The sequence below is a fragment of the Callorhinus ursinus genome, unplaced genomic scaffold, assembly GCF_003265705.2.
Source record: "Callorhinus ursinus isolate GAN/ISIS: 27379988/994484 unplaced genomic scaffold, GSC_fseal_2.0 scaffold18, whole genome shotgun sequence".
NCBI classification, from domain to species: domain Eukaryota; kingdom Metazoa; phylum Chordata; class Mammalia; order Carnivora; family Otariidae; genus Callorhinus; species Callorhinus ursinus.
In genome coordinates this window covers 6,661,729-6,686,686 of record NW_027397080.1, presented here as the reverse complement: position 1 = coordinate 6,686,686, position 24,958 = coordinate 6,661,729, and the positions used below count along the sequence as shown (strand labels likewise).

General features: G+C 42.9%; 1 protein-coding gene and 1 non-coding gene across 14 annotated transcripts in view; one reads left to right on the top strand and one right to left on the bottom strand.

Moving 5' to 3' along the window:
• Positions 1-24,958, top strand: part of MACF1 (microtubule actin crosslinking factor 1) — a 333,619-nt gene that overhangs the window by 59,209 nt on the left and 249,452 nt on the right. The window lies entirely within an intron of this gene.
• Positions 6,817-6,923, bottom strand: LOC112812412 (U6 spliceosomal RNA). Its single transcript, XR_003205270.1, has one exon. It is a non-coding gene; the product is annotated as a U6 spliceosomal RNA (small nuclear RNA).

Below are 24,958 nucleotides of genomic sequence, written 5' to 3'. Positions count from 1 at the left end.
TTGACAGGCCGGAAAGCCATGTAAAGGGGTAAATCAGTGACTTTAAAGGAGGCAACTTTTTGATAGAATAATGTTTAAAGGGGATAGTGTCTGCTTTACATGGTTGACAAATTCTTCACTGACCACAGATGAAAAAAATTCAGGCCTCTTTGGCTCTTAAGGAGGAAGATAAATGAAATCTTTTTGCTGCGGCTTCTCTAATTAATTGGTGGTGTGATTTCCATCTGCTTAGGAAGGTGCTCAACCCCTCCCTCTTTCATCAGCAGTCTGGATTCTGGATCCAGAGGAACCATGGGGTGGGTGCAGAGAGAGTAGGGGAGGCAGAGAGAGGAACAGGGTAAGTGGGTTTCTTCAGGGAGGAGGGAGTAGAAGACTCCCATCCTGCCAGGGTCTGTCGGTATTTTCCTTTCTTCCATTTCTGTTGAAGAACTGTTTGTAAGAGAGCGTATACATGGAGAGCTTTGTATGCTATCAAGGGATATGGAACTGTAAAGTACTGTTCTACTGATTTCTACCTTCTCTTCCCTTTTGTCTCCCCCCCCCACCGCATAAATATTTTTTTTTCCAGGGGCTCTGCAAGTTCATCAGGCATCAGGCAGGTCTTAGCAAGAATGAGTCACATTAACTATTGTTTCCCTGTCAAAGGAAGTTCTGAGAGGGCAGAAAGAGTCCGGACTTCTTCATCCAGACTCATGGGGAAGAGGTGTGAGATGCAGGACAGAACCAGTGGAGCTTCTCAGTGACTCTTCCAGTTCTTGGACCTTGTTGGGCCCTGGGTGAAGGCAGGTACAAGGATGTACCCTTGTGCCATAGAAGAGCCCCCTTGTCTTGCCCTATTTCCTGTCTTAGCGGGATCCTTCTATATTCCTGGGCATGATGCCCACTCAACAGCAGGAGCCCTTTCCCTCCTCTGTTTACAAAACTCATGGAAGGATTATCAAACTTAATAACTTGCATGTTCTTTCAGTAGAAGAAAAGGTTTGGAGTAGGACCCTAGGCCTCTCCTTGGACACTGAGCTCCTTAGTGTAGTTTTATTCCCTATTATCCTTGGCACTGGTCTTGTGATAAAAGGCCAGCGCTTCCTGAAGATGGGCAGGTGGTGGATGGAAACTACAGGATATTTACTTATCTAGAGAATTGGAGAGTATGATTTTTCTCTTTGGTTCCTCTTTGTGTCAAGGGTTTAGATGAGAAGTTAAACCACATGAGGATGGCCGTGGCCTAAGCGAATCAAGTTTAGCAGTGACCTAGGTAGATGCCTGAGGTTCTCAGGAGACCATACCACACATAACCCTGTCCTCCTCTGCTGCAGGTGCTTCAGGAACAAGGTGCAGATATGACTGGTAGGGACACTTCTTGTTTTCCTTTCACGAAACATGCATGGAGGATGGAGTCCTTTTTCACTCCCTAAATAGGGGTTGCTTTGGTCCCCAGTTTCCTCTTAACTCTCCTGACTTCCTCAGTGGGGCTAATGGTACAAGCAGGTCTTGATTTGATCCTTTTGGGGGTGTAGAGGTTAGAAATTGCACCCTAGCAAGGGTTGTTTCTGCTTTTCAAAGAGGTTATATTAAAACCAGCTTGGCAATCATTTATTTTCTTAACCTACCTATAAAGTTTTTCTCCCCCTCCCTCCTTTGCCTTGTCTTTTCTGGGAAGGAGTGAGTAACAGTGCTAGGAATCGACAAGTAACAGATGAGATACTCCTATCATGGGATGTGTCCTGTGTAGGGCTGAAATCAGAGAAGGGAAAAGACCACAGTTGTGGTGGCAGCTCACACTCTACTCTCCTCCCCCAGATCCTAGGCTTATTTTGGTTCTGCCTCTCCAAGATGAACTCAGAAGCACTTACTGCTGTGGGCATTAAACAAGAGGATATATATACAGTTGAGTGTCTGGAATGTTGGCAGAGTTCACCAGATGTTGGTTCTATCTCTTCTTTCCTCTGTCCCTCCTGGACACTTTGAATCATGGTGAGTCCTTGTGCCGGCTTTAGTCCAGGATGAGCTCGGTCAAGTCACGCTCTGGTTGGGGAGTTGTAGCCCTAGTCACCCATCCACATGGTTGGCTCCAGGGCTTACTTGATCTCCCTGTAGGACAGTTATGATGGTTGAGACGGGAAGACAATAGCACTAGTGATAATAGTAATAAAAGCAAGCATTTAGCAAATGCTAGTTATGGACGAGGCCCTGTTCTAAGCACTTTACATGTATTAATCCATGTAGCTCTTTAAATACTCCCATAGCATAGGTAGTTTACATTGGAAAACCCAAGGCGTGGCTGGTCTGAGAACATCGGTCCTGCTAAGGACTTCCTGGGAGTATAGCAGCCAAGATGGCTATGTTGTGCTGCTGTCCGATGCTAGGGACCCTGTGCTATGTGGGCGAACACCCACAACTGCTCAAGTGTATATGTAACACACACTGGGGCACCTTATTCCCTGCGGGAGAGCAGAGTATGGTGCTTTGAGGTGAGGGCAATAGATCTTTTTTTTTGTCTTTTTCCCCTACACTAACCTCCTTGAGCTGTGTCCTGTTTTCTAATCCTACCTTCATTTATATACACTGTGTAATAGTCTTTATAGCATAAAATGTATAAGATACAGCAGTTTGTCTTGTTCATTCACCCAGAGAAAGCATCTGATTTAACCTTCCTTCTTTGCCAGAACTTGAATCTTTTTCAGGTGGGAGAGGTGCCTGGAAAGAGGGCACGTAGTTGTTTTGGTTTGGTTCTTATGGTCATTTCTGGAATGTCATCATAGGTCTTAGACAATTTCTTCCCCAACCCTGGGCGGCCAGGCAGACAGTTAGATACAAACCACTGCCTTTGTCAAACTGTCCTGTGGGCCAGGTGTCACACACTGTGCCCCCTGATTATGGTGAATAACTACTTCCCTTTTCCTTTTCACCTGTATCTTTGTGTATTCCAGAGGGGCTGATACAAAGAGGTCCTCGGCTCCCCTTTTTGTTTAGTTACTTACTTTGCTTTTCTTGACATGGTTCAGCTTACAGCCATTCTTCCATCTAGTGTTGAAGGGAGGCCAGTGGGAGAACAGAGACATTGTGGAAGTCTTTTGAAGTTCTGGTCCCCAATTTCCTGTGAATCTTTGGTACTCTGACACCAGTATTGGGGTGCAATGTATCCCATTACTGCTGCGGCTTCTGGGCTTTAATGTCTACTTCTCAGGCCTGCCAAAAACCATAGTCATTGAGTGATTTCTGCCCAGATGGACCTCTCCTGTGGGTATGACAGGTTCAACTGTTGGCCTAAGTCCTGCTCTTTGGCAGAGTCCAGGCCTGTGCTGTGGGTTGGTAATTGGGGATTAATTAGGGAGGCAGAGAGGTAGTTGCAGTTGAATGATGAGAAAGTGGTTCTCTAGTCTTTGCTGAAAAAAAAAAATTGTGATATGTCTGTGAGGTAATGACTGATTTTTAAAAACCAATATACTCCAGCATACCCACACACTTTCACCCTTCTCTTCCTTTGCCTAGACTGTCCTGTTGCCTTTGCCTGGAATACCATTGTCCTCCCTCTCTCCCTTTCTTTTTTTAAGATTTTATTTATTTATTTGAGAGAGAGAGAGAGAGAGAGAGAGAGAATGAACAGGGGAGAGGGACAAGCGGACTCCACCCAGACTGAGCATGGAGCCTGGGCTCCATCCCAGGATCCCAAGATCATGAGCTGAGCTGAAACCAACAGTTAGATGCTTAACCGACTGAGCCACCCAGGCGCCCTGTCCTCTTTATATACCAAACTTGCACTCACCTTTCACTGCCTAGCCCAACCTCATTTCCCCCCATAGTTTCCTTCTTTTCCTTTCCTTGCTCTCTCTCTCTCGTTTTCTTCCTTTGCATTTTGAGTAGAATTCTCTTTTCCCCATCTGTGCTGCCATAGCACTTTAAACGTACTTGTTTTAGAGCATGTTATAGTTACCGTTATTAACTATAGTTATTAAACATGTTATAGTTATGTTTTACTTATAGTTCTTAAGCATTTGATTTTCCTCCTAGTCTTTACTTCTTGGGTAGGTTTCCTGTAACTTCTATAAGCCTCAGTATTCTCACCTGTAAAATGAGGATGATAATAAAATTTACCTCACAAAATGTTGTGAGGATTAAATGCAATAGTAAGTGTAACATCTGGCACAGAGTTAGAGCCCAGGAGATGTTGCCAAAGGTGGGAACTGACTCCTTTTTACTTTCACCTTCATTGCTCGCCCAGCATGTGTTAAGCATAAAAAGACATTTGAAGAATTGAACTTAAACTCCTTTATCCAAATGTCCTTCAGTAGTCACCATAGGGGGGTAAAAAAAAGCCACTCTGACATCAGTGCCTGTGCTGTATACATTTATAAAAACACTTTTTGTGGTTTCTTTCTTCACCACCAGATTTATGACTCCCGTAAGAAACTACAGTCATTTTATAGTCCTACTTAATTTTTGGTCAGGAAATGATACTAAGGCTCAGGCTGTTCTGAAACATTAAATCCAATCTCAAAGAATGAAAACGGATTGCTCTTGAAAACATTGGAAAGATGGTGTTCCTAGTCCATAGGCGGTCCCAGATGAGGAGTTCCTGGTATGTTTTGGGCAGCAGCAACGCTGAACAAGTGAGCACGGTGACTGCCGACGAGCTGCACAGTTAGACTTAGTTCTGAGGTGTGTGTCAAGTCATCTTTCCCATTATCTGATAGCTTTACTTTGGACATCCACTTTGTTGGCCAGCCTGGAAGACTGTCCCTTAGTGCCGTGTCTGGGCAAGCAGGAGCAGTCCTCACACCATGACATGTACCCTTCAGAGACTGGCCTTTTTGGGAGAAGTTTTTTTTTTCTCTCTTCAATGTGGCTAATAAAGAATCTTGGAAAAAAAAACTTAGATTTTTTTTCCTCTGCCATTAAATAGAGGCACAATTTTAGCCATATAGAAAGCATAGAAAAATAAAAACCCCAAATCATGAAAACAATGCACAGGTTACTATGTTCATACTTGTGTTTCCATTTAATCTTTTTGTGTCCATATATACATAACATTGTTTTTATATATTTGCTATTATTGTAATGTAGTTCTCTATCTTTCTGTTATTTTTGTGAGCATTTTTTATGCCCTTACCTGTCTACAGCATTTCTTTTTCTTGCTTTCTTTTTTTTCCGTGCAAAATTGTGGTTTTATTAAAGCATGGGACAGGACCTGTGGGCGGAAAGAGCTGCTGCCTGTCTACATTTAACAGCTAAATGGAATTTCTGCAAATAGGATCATTTATTTAACATTTCTCAGTTGTGGGGCATGTACATTTCTAATTTTTTTCTGCTATGATATGATAACATACTCATAAATAAAATTTTCTGTGCATTTCTGATGATCTTTTTAGGATACAGCTCTAGAATGGAATTACTCATCTTAATACATATATTCAAAGCTCTGGGTGTTGGCTTTTAACTTTATTGCACTTTTAAAAGCTATGGAAGTTACCTGTAACACTTTGAATACCCCTCTGATAGCTCTTGGCCCCTTGCTGTGCAGAGGGATAGCTCTGTCTTCAGGCTTAGTGGCCAGCTGGTTCAGATACTTTACTCTGCAGTTAATTTCATCATGGGACAGGTGCCAAGTATCTCTTTCACTTAGTCAGCAGCCCCCACATATCATCATCTCATCACTGCACTGTTTTATTCTGAAACTTTTCTCCTAGCAACTCCAGGCATTTAAATGGCTTCATTGATCCTCCCAACCCTAGTACCTTTCCCACTTGTACTAAGAGATCCATCAGTGTTGATCAGGAAACTGCAGTACCAAGAATGACCTAATCATTGCTGTATAGAGATTCTGCATTGGAACCCCAGACTGGTCCGAGGTTGAGATTCTCTTTTTCTTTTCTTGCTGTTACTGAGCTAGAACCTAGCTAGTAGATCAGGCTAGCTTAACCTGATATAATTGGTTGACAAACTACTATGTCATCACCCTTGTTTGTGGTAGGTGACTGCCTCTGGAAAAAATGGACCTGGTGCTGTGTTTTAAATTGACATATTGCAGTCAAGTGCAAATTGGCTTCTGTTACTTGAGACTGACAGCCTTAGGGTAGAATTATAGACTTGAGTACAGTCTTGTTTCTGACTTGGAGTTGACATCCTGCAGCAGACACTGTGGGTTTTCTAGCTGATGTTACACTGGTGTGTTTGGAAATTAGCTTGGGGACTGACAGAAGGAAGGCACATGTGTGCAACTTTGTGTGCAGGGGGTGGGGGTCAATAGAAATGCCTGTCTTTATGGCAGCCAGGATAGTGGAAAATGGCTTGAGTCACCCACATGATTGCATCTTTCACAGTGAGAATTGTCTACCCCTCCCATTCCCAGGGCCCTTAAGCAAACCTATCACAATGGGGTGATTCTCTCCAGTGCAAGGAATCTGGGAATCTGCATGTTTCTGGGGTGAGGCCTGTCAACATCTTTTACAGCACTAGGAACCTATTTAGACCTTCAGTAAGTCCTGTAGTTTTTAGATGCATGACAGTTTTGTACTGTTAAAATTTATCCCCTCAATTGTGTGCTTGTGTGTGTATTTAGCTCTTTTTAAATATATATATATATATTTAAGTAATCTCTGTACCCAGTTTGGGACTCGAACTCACAACCTCGAGATCAAGAGTTGTGTGCTTCACTGACTGAGCCAGCCAGGTGCCTCCTATATTTAGCTTTTAAAAATATTTTTTTTTCTTTTTATGAGTATAGTTGACACACAATGTTACATTAGTTTCAGGTGTACAACTTGGTGATTTGACAAGTTTATACATTATGCTATGTTCACCCCAAGTATAGTTACCTTCAAAAATATGGAACACTTCATGAATTTGAGCGTCCTCCTTATGCAGGGGCCATGCTAATCTTCTCTGTATTGTTCTGATTTTAGTATATGTGCTGCCTAAGTGAGCACCTTAACTGTATATTTTTTAGGCTTACTGCATGTCACTGGGCTGGAGAGGGTTATCAATCCAAGTTCACACTGGGGTTGACTTCTATTGCCCCTGGTTTGAAATGCATGGAGAATATGGGGTTCCATGGCATAGTGATTAGTACTCTGGACTTTCAAATGTGTGGGATGGTTCTGTGTTTTTTTTTTTTATTTAAAGATTTTTATTTATTTATGGAGAGAGAGAGAGAAAGGTAGAGAGAAAGCATGAGAGGGAAGAAGGTCAGAGGGAGAAGCAGACTCCCTGCTGAGCAGGGAGCCCGATGCGGGACTCGATCCTGGGACTCCAGGATCATGACCTGAGCCGAAGGCAGTCGCTTAACCGACTGAGCCACCCAGGCGCCCTGGTTCTGTGTTTTTTATTACAATAGGAGATGAGTGTTATACTATGCCTCTGTCTCAGAGTGAGCCTATGTGCTAACAAAGTATAAATTATTATTTCTCCCCCACCCTTGGTCTTGTGTTGTTGTTGTTGTTTTAACATTTTTATTTATTTGTCAGAGAGCGAGAGAGCACAAACAGGGGGAGCAGCAGTGGGACGGGGAGAAGCAGACTCCCCGCTGAGCAAGGAGCCCAATGTGGGACTCAATCTCAGGATTCCGGGACCATGACCCGAGCCGAAGGCAGACGCTTAACTGACTGAACCACCGAGGCGTCCCTGGTTTTGTGTTTTTTTTAATTAGATTATCAGTGTTGAAAGGGTAAGGCTTTTGTCTGCACCGTTCTGCCTCAGTTTCTTTTGGCTCTTTTCCTGGAGAAACGCCAGGCTAGTCGCCCTAATCATATATATTATTCATTACAACAACTGTGGGGATGGTCCTTCTGAATGAATACCAGTTGCTGCACAGCATCTTTTGGTCATTGTGGAGTGGTGGGAACTTTTTAGACTTCCTGGTGTGATATATCTTGAAATCCTTTGATTTGGAAGACCATTTTTTACAATTTGTTATCAACTAACTGGTTTACTCCCTGGTAATGTTCCATGCTTCTTGTCTCTTCTCTGGAAGTCCCCATATTTTTCAACCCTTCCTTCCTTCCTCCTTTCCCTTCGCTTCTCTTCCCTTCCCTTCTGTTTTTTTTTTTGTTTTGTTTGGAATATTTTATTTTTTAAGTAATCTCTGCATCCAACTTGGGGCTTGAACTCACAACCCCAAGATGAAGAGTCGCATGCTCCACCGACTGAACCAGCCACATGTCTCTCCCACTTCCTTGCTTTCATTGAGAACCTTCTGTACAAGCCATTGAGGGATTGTCAGTCCTATGCACAGTCTAGGGGGGGATATAATTATCTATCTGCATATCAGGTGCTATTTATAGGGATATGAACAAAGTGCTGTGAGAGCAGAGGTGGAGTGATTACTAGGGGCAGCATGGCAGGTAATGGGGAAGACTTGACAGCAGAAATGGTACTGGGGCTGAATCTTTAAGTTGGGTAGCAGTTTGCCAGTTAAGGGAGAAAAGGTATTTTGGAAAGACAACAGGTGTGCAAAGGAATAGACTCATGGAAGTCTCCGTTTCCTCTGGGGAAGAATGAGAGGTGTTACGAAGTAGGAAGCTGAGGAGAATGGGCAGTTGTTTAAGGTGAGAGATGAAGCTGGAATGGAAGTTGAGTCTGTGTTCATAAAGGGCTAAGGAATAACGTAGGCAGAAGAAGGCACTAGATATTTTCGAGGCAGAGAAATGATATAAACAGTCTGGGGCTTTTTGAGAGAAGTCTGACTCTGGCATCCGTGTGACAGGTCATTTACAGGGAGGTCGGGCTGCAGCTGATTTTAGTTAGTCCAGGAAGAGAGAAGAGGGCAGGCACACGAAATCCTTCTCAAAGTGAGTTTGGTTTTGGAAACAAACTTCGGATATTGCACTATAGTTGGAGTGGAGATCCACTTCCCCCGCTGCTCAAGTCAAACCTGACCCTGTGTTGTGCAAGGGTTTGTGTTTGGGTGGGTATTTCCTGGGACGGGTCAGGCCATGCACTGCAGCATGAGGCCCGTGGAGTGGCCGGGAGACCAGCAGCCCCAGTGCCTGTTAGTGATAAGATGGAGAGAAGAAGCCCATTTAGCTCTAGGTTGGGCCTCTGTTTCTTTGAAATTCTCTGGGTGGCAGTACCTGGCCCGTCTTTACACGAGTCCTTACAGACAGACTTGGAGTGTGGACCTCCTTTGGTGTTGGAGTGTTGGCATTTGACACTGTTGATGACTTCACTGCCTATTTAAAAGGTTCTCTTCTGTTAGCTTCCGTGAGGGCATTTCTTTGTTTTCCTTTACCTGATTGTTGTTTGTGTGCCTTTTGCTGGGTCTTTTCTTTGTTCTGACTCTACCCCTGGCAGTTTCCTAAAGGGTGAGGCAATGTGGTGAAGTTGGAGGAACACAGGCTTTGGATCCAGGCAGGTTTGGGTTAAAATCCAAGTTTCTACATTTACCAGCTGAGTGACTTGGGGCAGGTTACTCACTTTCTCTGAGCTTCCATTTTCTCATCTGTAAAATGGAGATAATAATATCTCCAACATAAAATTAATGAGGCTGAGGTGGATTGGCAGAGGTAAAACTCCTAACGCAGCACAGGCACATAAACCCACGATACAGACATAGCTGGCGTTATTACACTGCTCCTGACCTTTTCTTTTCCCCCTTTAGCCAGTTCTTTTGACATCCGCTTTTCTTAAAAATTGCAAACTCCCACATCTGTCTTCTACCCCTTAAAAATCTCTCGGTGTTTTCAGGTGTTATTATTTTTTATTGTGATAAAAAACATAAAATACCAAATCTATCCTCTTAGCAAATTTTTACATGTACAGCAGAGTATTGTTAACCGTGTGCACATTTGTTGTACAGCAGAGCCCTAGAACTTTGTCATCTTGTGTGACTGAAACTGTATACCAGTTGAACAGCACCTACCTGTCCCCCTCCTTCCCCACCCCTGCATTGGCAACCATCACTTTCCTTTCTGCTTCCATGAGTTTAATTGCTCTCCATACCTCATATAGGTGGAATCATGCAGTATTTGCTCTTCTGTGTCTGGCTTACTTCACTTTGCCTAATGTCCTCAAGGTTCATCTATGTTGTAGCATGTGACAGGATTTCCTTTTTTTTTTTTTTAAGGCTGAATAATATTCCATTGTATGTATAAAAAGAATCTCAATTTTTGGTCTACTTTTCAGCTGCCTGCAGGACATCTATACTTGGATATTGCCTCGAACTCAGTATTTTCAAAACCAAGCCTAGACTTGGCTTTCCTCCTCGATTCCCCATTTTTGACAGTTGTACTCACATTCTTCAGTCTCCTAGATCAGAAACCCAGGAGACATCTCTGGCTTCTCTCTCTGCATCAATCCCCATTTTTAGTCTGTCATTGGGTCCTTTTGTTTCTTCAGAATTTCTTTTAAATTTGCCCTTTCCTCTCCGCTCCCTTTGCCATGACTCTGGTCCAGTCACTCATCTCCTCATGCCTGAACCACTGCAACCGCCTTATATTTTGTTTCCTGTGCTTCCTATTACCAAAAGTAGGACAGACCTTTTACTTATTTTTTAAATATTTTTTATAAGTTTGTTTATTTTAAGTAATCTCTACACCCAGCACAGAGCTCAAACCCATGACCCCATGATCAAGAGTCGCACACCCCTCTGACTGAGCCAGTCAGGCACCCCATGACAGACTTGTGTTCTGACCCCCCACCGATCTCCCAACTCTTCTAGGCTCATCTCACATAACTTCCTAGAACACAATTCCAGCTGCAGACAGACCCATCTCCTCATGGTACCTTGAAGTGCCTCATTCACTCTCTCCTGCACTGTGTGTTGGCAGTTCTTTGCCCGGAACACCCTTGTTCTTTATACTTGACTGAAACCTATCCATCCCTTACAGCCTCACTTTAGGCCTTTTTTCTCCATGAAGACTTCTTGGATGATCATTGTTCATGCTGATGTATCACTTTCCTACACAGTAGTTTTGTCTTCCTGTTGAAATTACACTTTTTGGGGGACCGTTCTGTAGACGTTCTATCTCTATAACTCTCATGGTACTTAGCTCAAACTTAGCCAGGTTGAAGTGCTCATTGCTGAACACTTACAAGGTGTGGTGACCAAAGTGAGTCATTCTTTTATTTGATGAATAAATGTGAGCATCCACTGTGTGTGCTGTGCTGGGCACTGGGACCTGGCGATAAACCCCGGTGAGGAGACTGGTTATCTTATACACAAGCACACAAAATATTGGTTGGTAGAGTGAATTTGAGGAAACCAGGTCAGACTCTAAGTGAGGACAAATGACGAGAAGAGGGAGACTTTAAAAAATAGGCATAAATGAAACAATAATTTATTGAGTATCCCCTGATGTTCATTTATTCTGGGTTTTAGGGATATACCAGAGAACGGGGCCAAGTATCTTCCCTTTTAAAGAGCTTATGTTCTAACATTTAAAGGCATTTTAAAAATGAACACTTACTCTTGAGTGAAGCCCATCTGTAGAAGGTCAGCAGTGAAGGAGTTAATCTGCTTGTAGGGCTCTAGGCTTGGTTGAAACAGATGGTTTCTGTGCCCTAGGGAGTATTTTAAGGGGGATTAGAGGACAGGGCTGAGGAGGGCATGAGACCTCTCTCCCTCACCCCGCAGCACACACACATGCTGTTCTGGCGCCTGGTGAGCAATGTAACTTGTCCCCCACTTGGTCGGCACTTATTTGCAGGCTTGCAAGTGTGGCTTTAGGACTGGCTGTATGCTTCTGGCCTTCTTTTCCTTTCTTGATTATTTATTGTCCAACATCAATGAAGTCCCATTTTAATTTAACAGGTATTGGGACTTGTCTGTATTCCTCTGGTTCATGTCTACTTTTACATAATTGTAATCCTGGCCTATATATGTGTTGTTTTTTTTCCCCCCACAACCCAAATTGTTTTTTTTTTTTTTTGAGGTAAAATACACATAAAGTTTACCATTGTAACTGTTTTAAAGATTTTTAAAAAAAATTTATTCATTTGAGGGGCGCCTGGGTGGCTCAGTCATTAAGCGTCTGCCTTCGGCTCAGGTGGTGGTCCCAGGGTCCTGGGATTGAGCCCTGCGTTGGGCTCCCTGCTCCATGGGAAGCCTGCTTCTCCCTCTCCCACTCCCCCTGCTTATGTTCCCTCTCTCGCTGTCTCTTTCTGTCAAATAAATAAAATCTTTTTTTAAAAAAATGTATTCATTTGAAAGAGACAGAGAGAGCAAGAGCAGGAGCTGGGGGGTAGGGATCAGAGGCAGAGGGAGAAGCAGACTCCCCGCTGAGCAGAGAGCCCAATGTGGGGCTCGATTCCAGGACCCTGGGATCATGACCTGAGCCGAAGGCAGACGTCTAACTGACTGAGCCACCCGGGTGCCCCTCATTTTAACTGTTTTAAAGTGTACAGTTCAGGGGCATCTGGGTGGCTCAGTTGGTTAAACATCTGACTGTTGATCTCAGCTCAGGCCTCCATCTCACGATCGTGGGTTCGAGCCCCAAGGTGAGCTTCACACTGGGCGTGGAGCCTACTAAAGAAAGAAAGAAAGAAAGAGTACAGTTCATGGACATTACGTCTGCAGTGTTGTGCAACAATCATGACTGTCTAGCTTGTCTAGCTCCAGGACCTTTTCATGACTCTAAGTGGAAACCCTGTACCCATTAAGCAGTCACTCCCCACCCCCACCCCTCCCTCAGCCCCTGGCAACCATTAATCTGCTTTCTGACTTGCCGGTTCTGGATCTTTCATATAAATGGAATCCTATAATGTGGCCTTTTGTGTCTGGCTTTTTTCACTTAACATATACATATATGTTTGCATGCCTTTTTCATATAACATTGTAAAGATTTTTCTTAAGTGTTTCCCTATAGTCATTGTAAGTTAAGTTATAATGTTGATAATGGCTTCATTTAGCCATTTTCTTAATTGTTGAATGCTTGGATTGTCTCCAGGTTGTTGCTGTCTAAAAACTGCTGCAAGGGACATCTCCCTGACTGTGTCCTGCCAGCTTTCAGAGGACTCTATGTTGCACACCAGCTGCAGAGGAACCATTGGCCTTGATTAGGGTAGTGTGGCCTGTTAGCGAACTCTGGGAGAACAGTCAAGTAATGAACTTTATATTGAAGGGATCATTATACTTTGCAACAGAAGAGCTTGATCACTGGGGAATGGCAGGGAAAAGATTTTTTTTTTCTTCTTACTGTCTAGAATTCTCTGAAACTGCCTCCACCCTCTTGGGTGTAGGAAGGAACTGATTATAGCAGTTGAAGATGAAATGTTTTATTCATTTATTCATTCAACAAGAATTTGTGTGCCTACTATATGCCAGACGTTTGAAACTTGCCAGTGGGTTGAGCTTGGCTGAGCAGGGTCTTTTACTCCACCTGCCTTTGATACTGCATGGGAACAAGATGAGGAGCTGCTTCCTGGGTAATCAAGAGGATTCAGAGTCCTAAACCACATGGGACCTTATGGTTTAACACCTCATGGTTTAACACTTCAAGGTTTGGTACCATTATAGATAGCAATCACAGCTATCTTAATTTGGGCTGTTCACTCCAGGGGATTTCAAAGCCAGGCTGAGACTCCTCATACTCGGCTACTCTTGTTTCCCACTGTGATAGAGACCTGGCTGCTAGGAGTTATGCCTCTGGGCCCATGTCCTCATAGTGGTTTTGCTCATAATATCATGGATAAGGTAGAAGGGGAGGGTGCTGTTGACTGGGTATAAAGGCTTTAGGTACTTTATTATCATAATGCTACTGTGCTCATGCTCTGGGTGGGAGCTGGAGTATCACAGACTCAGAATTTAGCTCAGATATATCTGGGGTCAATGCTGCCAGGGCCTTCCTGTCTTCTGGCAGACTGTCTCCCTTCCTTTTTTTCCTTATTGACCTATTTTTAAAAATAGTCTTAATTTCTCTCTCCCTTGCTGGGCAAATAATGACCACTTAAGGCCATTCAGGGCCACACTATGCCTCTAAAACCCAGTGCTGAGTGGGGAAAACACTTGAGACAATTGCCAGATCTTCACAGTTTACTTAGGAAAGTGCTAAAACTCTGCTATGTTGATTTGGGGTGTGAAGCAAGGGGCTAGTGAGAGCACCCGGAGTTAGGCCTCATCTCTGCCTGCATCCACTACCGCCTGTTGGTTTTCTTACACTGTCAGAATTTGATCTGTTATGTGTCTGCATCTTCAGATGTATTTTTCTGCCTAGTGTACTTGAAAACCTGGCGAGCACTCCCCTCTCAGGAAGGGGGTAGGGGAGAAAGGGCTTAGACCATCAGGAGTAGTAGAGCCTCTGCTCGCTCTCTCTCTCCCTAGACCCTGGAGTTAACTGAATCGGCCCTGAGTGACTGAGGGGCCATGTGTTTGTGTTTCAGTGGGCTGGCTTTACTGACTGAGACACAAAAGCCGAAAGCACAAGCCATTCCCACAAGCCTAACATTTTCATATTTCTTTCTCTGCCAAAGAATCTTTGGTTAGGGTTAAGAATAACTAGTCTGTCTGTGGAAATACCAAGGCCTTTTGTTTGCCAGAAGAAAAGGGCTTTTGATTAAGGCCTTCTTCTCATTTTTTTCTTTTCCTTAAGCTGCTGTGGAAAGACTTCAGAGCCTGTGAAGGTACTGTGTTTGAGGGGGGTAGGGGAAGGAGAGATAGCTAAAGAGAACCAGGAGAGACTTAATCAGGTTTTACTACCCATTTTGCAGAGATGGAAGAAAGGAAGCAACAAAATTTGTCCAGTTTTTGGTGATTGCTTTTGCTAGACTTTCTTCCTTCCTCTCTTTTCTGAAATGCATCCAAAATAGTAGTTCCCCAAGGACCTACACTGCTGATGACCTTGAATCCCACGCTGTCACTTAGTGTGACTACAGGCAAGTTGCTTAACCTTCCTCTTTAAGCCAGAATTTCTCAGCTATAACATGAGGATTATAATGGTTCCATTTTCATAGAGTGGCAATAGGAATCGAGCGAGGTAATTATGTAAAAAGGACTTAGAACAGTGCCTGGCACAAAGTAAGTGTTTAGGAAATACTGGTATTTACTTCTACTGTCTGTCTACTACAAATGCTGAGTGTAGCTTTATGTTCCTGATTTCAAGTGTTGCTTTCTAAGACTGTCAGGCCTTTGTCTTTTTAGAATACAAAGAAGCAGACATTCCCAATAAAAAGACATTCTTTTTATGTCAGAGGCAAAGGGAAGGATTTTTTTTCTATGTAGACACATCTGAGAGGTTCAGTGTCTCCATAGTTGGATATCAGCAAGGATTCCATTTCATTACGGGGAAATTTTATTAGTACTCTGTGGAAAAAATGGTTCTTATCTGTGGGGTGGGCATGGGTCATGACTACAAGAGGTCATCTGTAGAGTTTCTTGGTCTTTGTCTGAGGGTAGCAAGGTTTCTTGTCTCTAGGAGAGCCTGAACTGAGCTATAGAGGAGGGGCCCCTGGCCTTCCAAATATATTGTAGTGAGAGAAGCAGGAAAAGGAAATTTCAGTCGGGAAAGGGGGCATCCTCAGGGCTGGTCTGGCCCAGTGACTCTAGTACCAGGTCTGGGGAGTGTCATTAATGGTGCCTCTGAGGAAGTGCCGGGCCACTGCATCTCCCTGGCCATCAGTAAGAGACCTGCTTAGCCACCCACCCCAAGCAAGCCTCCGGGCTGTTTTATTAAGCTTGCCACCTCCTTTCCCAAGTTGCTGGGGGTGGCTCAGGAGTGACACAGAAATGTAAGTCAGTTGTCTCTTGGCCTTTTCTGTACTCTCTTTAGCTTTTAGGAAGGATTTCCATGTGTCCTATCTTTCCGGCAAGGCCAAATCTCATCTTACCTCTTGGAGGAGGTTAGATCCTAAAGTCAGTGTATACGTTAAAAATCCCAAATAACCAAAATTATCTTGGAAAAATACCTGAAATGACCCATAAATCAAAGTATATAAACACGGCTTTTTGTGCATGCCAGGACAGAGTTAGAACACCATATGAAGTAGTTGGCTTGTAAGTAGGGGGCATTTCATATGAAAAAATAAGTATTCTCAAACACTGGAATCATACTCAGTATTCAGGGTACCCTTAGTGTGAGAGGCACATGGGATCTGAGACTTGCTGACGTCTCAGATCCCCGTGCTCTCTCTCACGTTCACCCTGGTGCATAACCTCACCTTGGTGCACACCCTGGCGCACAGCCTTGCTGAGTGGAGGCGTGAGCAGACCTCTGTGTGTATTTAAATTTTTGTTCTCTCTGATCATATTTGTACAGTTAAATGCAAGTGCGTTGCGATTATCCTGTATGCTTTTTTGCTTTCTGTTTTTCTTATTTCTTCTTCTGTTTTTAATTTTTATTTTATTTTTTAAGATTTTATTTGAGAGAGAGAGAGAGAAAGCACGAGCAGGGGGGAGAGGGAGAAGCAGGCTCCCCACTGAGCTGGGATCCCAACGTGGAGCTCGATCCCAGGACCCTGGGGCCGTGACCTGAGCCAAAGGCAGATGCTTAACCGACTGAGCCACCCAGGCACCCATCTTCTGTTTTTTAAATCCTTATTTTCTGCTCCTAAACCCGTTTTATAGCTCTCATCAATTTTTCTCTTGTCCAGAATGCTGGTTTGTATGTTTACCTTTTGCATTTCTTAATTATTTTCATTATTCAGGATTCTTTAAAGGAGGCTGGGAGAGAGTGAGTGGCTGGGGGTGAGGGACACCCTTGAGAGTTTTCATTTAAATTATGTAGTCACAGCTTCCACTTTCTTCTTCTTGGGCCCTCCACTAATTTACGATTCTTATCCCTTGCATAGAAGGCCTTTTCTTTCCTTTATTTTCTTCCTTTTTAAGGCCATTTTTTCTGTAGGAATTCTTGCTTAGGGTAGGCCAGTTAGAACTGAATTCCCATTTTACCTACTAAGCATCACTGGTTTCGCTCTAGAGGTTTAGTTGGTTCTGGGATCAACCCCAAATTCATAGTATCATAAAGAGGTAGATGAAGAAGAGCCCACCTAGAGAGGTCAAAGGACACTTTCCTCAAGTGACACAGTTGGTTAATGACAAGATGAAACCATGGCCCGGGTTTCTCTGAATCACATTGCTTGCCTTTGAAACCTTGGAGAGGAGCAGTCCTTTGAAAGACCCTTTAACTGTTTTTACACTAGGACTTTTGGGGGAATTATGACTTCTTTTGTTTAATTTTATTTCAGTTCCTTTCCTTAACAAAAATGCCAGACATTATGAACTTCAAGAGGGTTAAAATGAGTTCTGTTTCAAAGACGTATTTGAGAATTATGTGGCATCTTTTGGGATAGTCTAGAAACTTGGAGCTGTGTTTTGATTTCCAAGACTGGGAGTCACTGTCATTGGCCTAGAGATTTGAGAGAAGGGAGATTGGTGACCATAGTTACAGGAGGATGAGGGTTTGTGTCACTTGGAACCCAAAAGGATAGTTAAGGTCAACAAACATTTGTTGAATCCATTCTTTGCAAGGTACAGAACTGGGTGTGGAAAATACAAACATAGTTATGGCTTTCAGGGGGCTCACACAGTCCCCTGGTTCAATTTGAGGAAAGATGGTAGTGTGTGTATTTAGAGAGATACCTCAGCAAGGCTGTAGTTTCTTTTGTCCTGATTTGGTCATAGAACTAGAGGAGATGGAGTTTCTGTTCATTTGGACCTTGGAAAAAATCCTGAAACACAAGGCACTGAATGCTACTTTGGTCTCAAATAAGTTGAGGTGGGGTTTTCCTAGGGTCTCAAGGATCAGTGGTATTTACTCAATGAAAAGGGTAGTTGGGGAAGAATGGAGTTCTTCTTTGTTTGTTTGTTTTTGTTTTTCAAAAATATTTTAGAAATTTTATTTTTTATAAATTTTTTTTTTACTTCATGTGTTAAAATGTATACCGAAGCAAAAAAAAAAAAAAAATCATGTGACCTATATCATAAATACAGAAGAGTTTTCTTTTTTTTTTTTTAAAGATTTTATTTATTTATTTGACAGAGAGAGACACAGTGAGAGAGGGAACACAAGCAGGGGGAGTGGGGAACACAAGCTTCTCCCTCTGGAGAGGGAGAAGCAGGCTTCCCGCTGAGTAGAGAGCCCGATGTGGGGCTCGATCCGAGGACTCTGGGATCATGACCTGAGCCGAAGGCAGACGCTTAACGACTGAGCCACCCAGGCGCCCCCAGAACAGTTTTCAAAACATACAAGACACACACAATGTAAAAAAAAAACCTTTACATATATAAAATGCAATGTATTATACCCATTTTTTTCTTCCTGTTGTTCTTCCTTCTGGGAGCCACTACTGGTAAGCAGTAAAGCAAGGTAATTTCTCCTTAAAATTTTTTTTAAAGATTTATTTATTTGACAGAGACACAGCGAGAGGGGGAACACAAGCAGGGGGAGTGGGAGAGGGAGAAGCAGGCTTCCCGCCGAGCAGGGAGCCCGATTGATGCAGGACTTGATGCGGGGCTCAATCCCAGGATCCTAGGACCATGGCCTGAGCCGAAGGCAGACAGTTAATGACTGAGCCACCCAGGCACCCCCTTAAATTTTTTTTAAAAACTATTTGAGCCGTGAGGGGCTATCAGAAATAAGTAGCTAATAAGAAAAATGATTTGTGAAAGATAGCCCTTGCTGCATGTAAATCAAACAGTTATCAGGCCTGGGGGAAGTCTATGCAGTCAGTGTTTTCAGACATAGAGGCAGAAGGAGCCTAAGGATGGGAGGGCCTGCGGTTGTTCTGGTCTTTGTAACCCTGCCCCATTCTACCTGTTGTCAGGCTCTTTCAGTTTTTGTTGGCTCAAAATATCCCATTGTCACAAAGGTCAAAAGCTGCGATCCCTGCTTTCTCAACCAATAAGAAAGGAAAATGGGTTATTTTCAGCCACATATGCTGCTTCTTTACCCCAGAAAAAAACCTAAAAAAAAAAAAAAGAACAACTAAAACCCTCCAATAAAACAAAAACTTCAACAACCGTGATTGAACTGTAGAGCCTCTGTTGGGCCACCTCACAGGGTTTCTTTTTTTTTTTTTCTTTTTAAGATTTTATTTATTTGAGAGAGAGAGATTGAGTGCCAGCACAAGCAGGGGGAAAGGGCAGAGGGAGAGGGAGAAGCTGACTCCCAGCTGAGCAGGGAGCCTGACTTGGGCTCAATCCCAGGACCCTGGGATCATGACCTGAGCCGAAGGCAAATGCTTAACCAGCTGAGCCACCCAGGCCCCTAACAGGGTTTCTTATATAAGACTTTCCTAGATTTTCATCATTTTGCTGTGCAAGGAGGGGACATCAGAGAAGGGTCCAGGAAGCACTCCACATGCCATTCATAACATTTTTATTGCTGAGAGGGGGATGGTGGTGGTGGTAAGAACATTTGTGTGTGGAGAGCAAGGTAGGAGGACTGCAAGCCCCATGCCCAGTTTCTAATTGGCATTGGTAGTATAACCTTTCAGAAAGTCAGCTCCATGAGGTGACTTTGTGGAAACCTCTCAGTTCTGCTCTATGCACTGTTTACTTTGCTATCTCTACCAGCAGCTGTAGTGAATGGGAGAGACTTGGCCTTCTCAAGTGCCCTTAGGCTGTTCCCAGTGACCCTCAAGTCTTAAGAATCAGTTGGGTGAGAATAATGCTGAAATCCTGTAGCTATTTGGCTCAAAAGAAAAGCTGCACTGCCATGGTGATAAAGCTCCCAATTGAATAAGGAAAATGCCAATTTCCAAGAATCTGGGTGGTAGTTATTTTAATCAAGTTGAGAAATGGGATCACTGAGAAGGGGATTTCCGCCGTATCTAGGCTGTCAGGGAAACCGTTATTCCCCACTGCCTTCTATTTACAAATTCCAGGAGAGGAGCATGAGGCCTCAAGGCTGTGTCCCCATCTTCAGTATGACAGGCAGGCCACAGAGGCCTGCTTTACAGTTACACTGTAATTTTTCCTTTTAAAAATACTTCATATGTTGAACATAATCTTAGTGCCTCATAGATGCTGCACATGCATTAACGTCCTTCCCGAAATCTGCAAATACAGGACATTTAGAAATATATACTTTATAAGCCTTGGCTTTGGGGGAAGCCAGCTTGGGATTTCCCTTGTTATTTTGTCCAATCAGACTCCCTGAGAGGGATGGTAAGAACATTTCTTTTTCCCCCTCTCTCTGGTTCACCCAAATGGGACACATTGTTGCTGGATTCAACAACATTCTTTCCCAAATGATTCTTAAGGCATGAGGGTCACTGAGATTTATTTTTAAATTCATAATCTTGGGCTGAGGGAAAGCAGTTGTCTTTACTGAATTCCCTTGTGGAGGCTCTCAGCTGCCCAGACTCCCCCGTGTCTTTACTAGGCACATTCCAGCAGTCTTAAAGCCCTGGCCCTCAGGAGTGAAATTCTGGTCTGGCGTCTCACTCATGGAATCCCATGAGCCTTAGCCATGCGTGGATTAGGTGTCAGATCGAAACGCTGAAGGAACAGGTGGCCTGTGAGCTTAATATAAAACTTCCGGCTTGGTAAAGTGGTTTTGGAGCCTTAGGCTTACTGAAAGTTTCCTTCTGCATTCTTGTTAGCTTTAGCCATCTTTTGATGGGCTCCTTAGCTCCCTCCAGAGTTTTCTAGGAGCATGCTGGAAGCCGTCAGAATATAAGTAGTTAAACCACAGTGAACTTGGAGAATGATTAAACAGTGATTAAGTGATATTTTAACTTCTGTTTACAGAGGAGAAATGGAAATCATCAGTAAAAAAAAGTTTGTAGTTTTGACTGAAGTCGTCTTATCTTTCTGGGCCAGGGCTGCCTGCCCTTCTTCAGTTTCATTTTTAGCTACAAGGTGAACTCCCTCACACACTTCTTCACTGATGTCCATTTTTGTCTTTGGTCATATTTCTCTTTGTCCCTGCCCCCAACCCCCTTTCTTCCCCCCTTCACCTCTGCCTCTTTCCCTCCCTCCCCCATGCTGCTGGAAGGCCAGTTCCACTCAGAACGGAGTTGGAGTGGGACTCGGCTGCTCTTGTGTCTTCTGTTCCTTGAAGACCTTGGGATGAAGCATGATAGGAGATCTGGGATATCTGGAAAGCCGCTGGACTAGTGGAAGAATCACCAGATAAAGAATTGAAGATGCCTGGGTTTGAATCCCAGCTCTGCTGCTCATTAGCTGTATGATCTTAGACAAGTTACTTAATCTCTGTAAGTCTCAGTTTCCTCTTCTGTAAAATGGGGGTGATAATTCCTACTTGAAAGAGTAGGATTTAGAGAGGATTAGAGTTAGGCATGGACAGATCATTGCTTGGCACACCAAGAGGCATTTACTTATCTTTGAAAGCGGGAGCTTTGCTGAGTGATTGAAGAGGTCAGGGTTGATGGTAGCTAGCGGATTGCCTTTGGTTAGCTTTTTGCCTACTTAACTACATAATGTTAATTATATTGTTCATATATTATTACATAAAGTTGTACTATTCTTTGCCTGTATTCTAGTTTAGTAAATATAGTGGCAACCCAGAGGAGGGCTAGGTGGGCCTTTAGTGTCCCCACCGCTGTCATCCCCCCCACCCCATCACCAGCACCCCTTACCCCAGCCACTCTAAATAAACAAATTTAAGTGCAAATTGTTTGTTATATAAATACAGCATTAAGAATTACTATGTGTTTCCTCTTCCAACCCAATTGCTATATACAAGTCCATTTTATTAAAAATGTTTCCCTACTGTGGTACTGATACAAAGACTAATTTCTCTCAGAAATGATTTGTGGCCAGTTTATATAAAAGAGGATATTAAATAATTCTGAACATTTTATTTTGTCTTCTTTGAGGCATTTGCAGTAGAGAATGGGTCATGGTCATTCCATCCTTTTGTCCTTTACTAAAGTGGAATGAGCCAAGGCCAGCGGGGCCTGGCAGATCACAGGGCCTTTGCTATTCCTTTCAGTAAGCTTGGCTGAGTCTCTAGGTCTTAGAGTACTCAGCTGTTTTGGAAATTTGTTAAAAAACCTAATGTATTATAATATGAAAGATACTTTGGGGCACCTGGTGGCTCAGTCGTTAAGCATCTGCCTTCGGCTCAGGTCATGATCCCAGGGTCCTGGGATGGAGCCCCGCATCGGGCTCCCTGCTCGGCGGGAAGCCGGCTTCTCCCTCTCCCACTCCCCCTGCTTGTGTTCCCTCTCTCGCTGTGTCTCTCTCTGTCAAATAAATAAATAAAAAATGTAATAAAAAATATGAAAGATACTTTGAGGCTTTTTAATTAGTATCTTTTAGCATATTACTTCTTTTGGGGGAAGGCCTTAAAATCAAGTATCTCCAGTGTGCTAAGTATTTTTTATTTATTTATTTATTTACTTATTTGAGAGAGAAAGGGGGTGGGAAGAGGAGCAGACGGAGAGGGACAAGCAGACTCTGAGCTGAGCACAGAGCCTAATGTGGGGCCTGATCCCACAACCCTGAGATCAGGACCTGAGTCAAATCAAGAGCCCTACGCTCAACTGACTGAGCCACTCAGAGTGCCCCAGTGTGCTAAGTATTTGATAAGAGCATAAGGAAATTTAAATATTTATGTCTCAAAGTATCAGAAGGCAGTGGCTCAGATTGCTTCTTACCTTATGTTCATGAACTGGAAGAATTAATATTGTTAAGATGGCAGTCCCCCCAGTTGATCTACAGATTCAGGGCACTCCCCACCAAAATCCCTGCTGGCTTTTTTGCAGAAATTGATAGGTTGACCCTAAAATTCATATGGAAATGCAAGGGATCTGTAATAGCCAAAGTAATCTTGAAAAAGAAGAACAAATTGGAGGATTCACATTCCCAATTTGAAAACTTACTAGAAAGCTACAACAATCAAGACAGTGTGGTCCTGGCATAAGAATAGGCATATAGATCAATGGAATAGAATTGAGAGTCCAAAATTAACCCCCTACATTTATGATCAATTGATTTTTGATGAAGGTGCCGAGACTGCAGTGTGGAAGGGACTGTTCTTTTCAGCAAATTATACCAGGACAACCAGATATCCATATGCAAAGGAATGAAGTTGGACTCCTGCCTGATACTATATGCAAAAGCTCAAAATGGTTCATAGACCTATGTGTAAGAGCTAAAACTATAAAACTATTAGGCGATAACTTAGGACTAAGTCTTGGCAACCTTGGATTAAGCAATGATTTCTTGAATATGATACCAAAAGCACAAGCAACAAGAGAAAAGGAAAAAATAGGTAAATTGTACTTGATCAAAATTAAAAATTTTAGTGCTTCAAAGGACACTGTTTAATAAGTGAAGAGAAACACCACAGAATAGGAGAAAATATTTGCAAATCATATATTTAATAAGGGCCTTAAATTCTATGAGTATATATTTTATTTTATTTTTTAAAATATTTTATTTATTTTTTAGAGAGTGAGGGGCAGAGGGAGAAGTGGCTCTCCGCTGAGCAGGGAGCCCAATGCAGGCCTCGATCCTGGGACTCTGGGTTCATGACCTGAGATGAAGGCAGACACCCAACTGACTGAACCACCAAGGTGTCCCTAGTCTTTATATATTTTAGATATAACAGTAAAAAGACAACTCAGTCAAGAATGGGCAAAAGATTTGAATGGACATTTCTCCAAAGAAGATACACAAGTAACCAATAAGCACATGAAAAGATGCTCAACATCATTAGTTATTAAGGAAATGCAAATCAAAATCATGATGACAGTACCACTTCATACCAATTAGAATGGCTACTATAATCAAAAAGACATAGGGAGGATGTGGAGAAATTGGAATCCTCATACATTGCTGGTGGGAATGTAAAATGGTGCAGCTGCTTCAGAAAATAATTCATTGGTTCCTTAAAAAGTTAGATAGACCCAGCAATTCCACTAAGTGTATACCCAAGAGAAACAAATATGTATGTCCACATGAAACTTGTACACAGTTGCTCATAGCAGCATTATTCATAGTAGCTCAAAAGTGGAGACAACCCATACATATATCCGTCAACTGATGAATGGATAAACAAAATGTGTCATATCCATACAATGGAATATTATTCAGCAGTCAAAGGGAATGAAGTACTAATTGATGCTAACATGGATCAAACTTAAAAACATGCTAAGTGAAAGAAGAAGCCTGTTACAAAAAACCACATATTATATGATTCCATCATAGACAAGTCCATAGAGACAATAAGTAGCTTAGTGGTTGCCAGGGCTAGGAGAGGGTGGAATGGGACATGACTGCTAATGGATATAGGGTTTCTTTGGGGGGTAATGAAATGTTCTAAAATTATATAGTGGTGATGGTTGTACAACTCTGTGAATATATTAAGATCTATTGAATTGTACACTTTAAAGGGTGAATTGTATGGTGTGTGAATTAAATTCAATAAAACTATTATCAAAAAAATTTAGGTTGATTTGTGTGTATGAATAGCATTCTATCAATTTGTGCTTGTCCCCTTATTCCTGCCACTGTGAATCTTGAAGTTAGAGCACTACTGTCTTGAGCACTGGGCAGGTTACTGTTGCCCCAAAGCCTCAAGATGAGAAAATTTAGATTTGCGATCACTTCATGCAGAAGAATAGTTGATGGCACACTGTATTAGAACAAAACCTTTTAAGGGGAATGCCCTGAGGTTGAAGGCTTTCCAAGTTTTAAGTGTGACTGTGTCCTACCCTAGTTCTTATTTATCTTCCCAACTTCATACATACACACCACATGGATAGTTTATGTTTTGGGTCGCAGGCCTCATTCCAGCTCCACTGAGAACCTCACTTTCATTTCTTACATTTTTTTCCTCCAGGCTGTTATCTTGCTCTGAGACAGTCTTTCCTGGGAGATGTAGAGACAGCAGCTGGAGGAGCCGCTGGGGGGCGCCCTGCCCTCAGAGGACTGAAAAAAAAAAATGACTCGCCAGGAAGTCTTAGGCCTGTGTCGGCAGGAAGAGATGACTCATTTTTCATCAAAGGCATTTCAAAGAAAATATAATGACGGGATGATGTCAGAGGAGCAGGTGGAGACAGGAACCTTGACTGAGGCTGGAGGGAGGTGTTGAATAGAATGGTTGCCTGGGCAGTCAGA